The sequence below is a fragment of the Ceratosolen solmsi genome, unplaced genomic scaffold, assembly GCF_000503995.2.
Source record: "Ceratosolen solmsi marchali unplaced genomic scaffold, CerSol_1.0 scaffold28, whole genome shotgun sequence".
NCBI classification, from domain to species: domain Eukaryota; kingdom Metazoa; phylum Arthropoda; class Insecta; order Hymenoptera; family Agaonidae; genus Ceratosolen; species Ceratosolen solmsi.
In genome coordinates, this window is record NW_011948429.1 from 3,739,049 (window position 1) to 3,739,881 (window position 833).

General features: G+C 26.5%; 1 protein-coding gene across 1 annotated transcript in view; it reads left to right on the forward strand.

The window, feature by feature from the left end:
• The window catches only part of LOC105363872 (uncharacterized), a 290,899-nt gene that overhangs the window by 276,415 nt on the left and 13,651 nt on the right, over positions 1–833 (forward strand). The gene's annotated exons all lie outside the window — the stretch shown is intronic.

The following is an 833-nucleotide window of genomic DNA, read 5'->3' on the forward strand; positions in this document are numbered from 1 at the left end:
GGGTGAGGGGGGGGGGGGGGACATCTTTAAAGCTTAAATTGCCCTATTCTCGAGCTCCTACGTTTTTGCAAAATAGTTTTATCATCTTTTTATTAAGCTTGCTTATTTTGCAAAAGTTAAATAGTACATTTTTCTGTAAAGTTGTATCGGTGTATATTTTCTATAAAATAAAAAGTAGTAAATACCGATAAAACATCGTATTTGATTTATTTTTCATGAAATACAGTCAGTGCCTCCTTTGTGTTTTATTTCTTTTTTGAATAATCAGATTATGACTCACTTTTTTTTTATCTCTCTCTCTCTCTCTCTCTCTCTCTCTATATATATATATATATATATATATATATATATATAATGCCACGGGAGTATAATTTATAAGACTCATAATTTATTGTATCACCTTTATCGGGCAATTTATTTTTTAATTAAAACACAACGATAAATTATAATCATTTTTCAGCGCGTATTCTATACATTTTGAGTTTGTATTGTGATACGCAAGAATCTACAAGATGGTCGAGTAATTTGAAAATGAGTATTTTACGTGGATTTAGCTGCGTAGTAATTAGATTTTCAGTACGATAAATTTAAGTATAAAAGTAATATTAATATTATTAATGAATAGATGTTAGAGTAGATTCATTGTTAATCTAATTGCGTGAATCCACTAAAGGTACGAAGAAAGGGAAATTAAATCTCGAATCTTAATAGCATACGAAATAAAGAAATATTCCTAAATGTTTCTCCTTAACATGATGTTTTAAGCGCTATTTATTAATAATAGGAATTACAATAAATTATATATATATATATATATATATATATATATATAT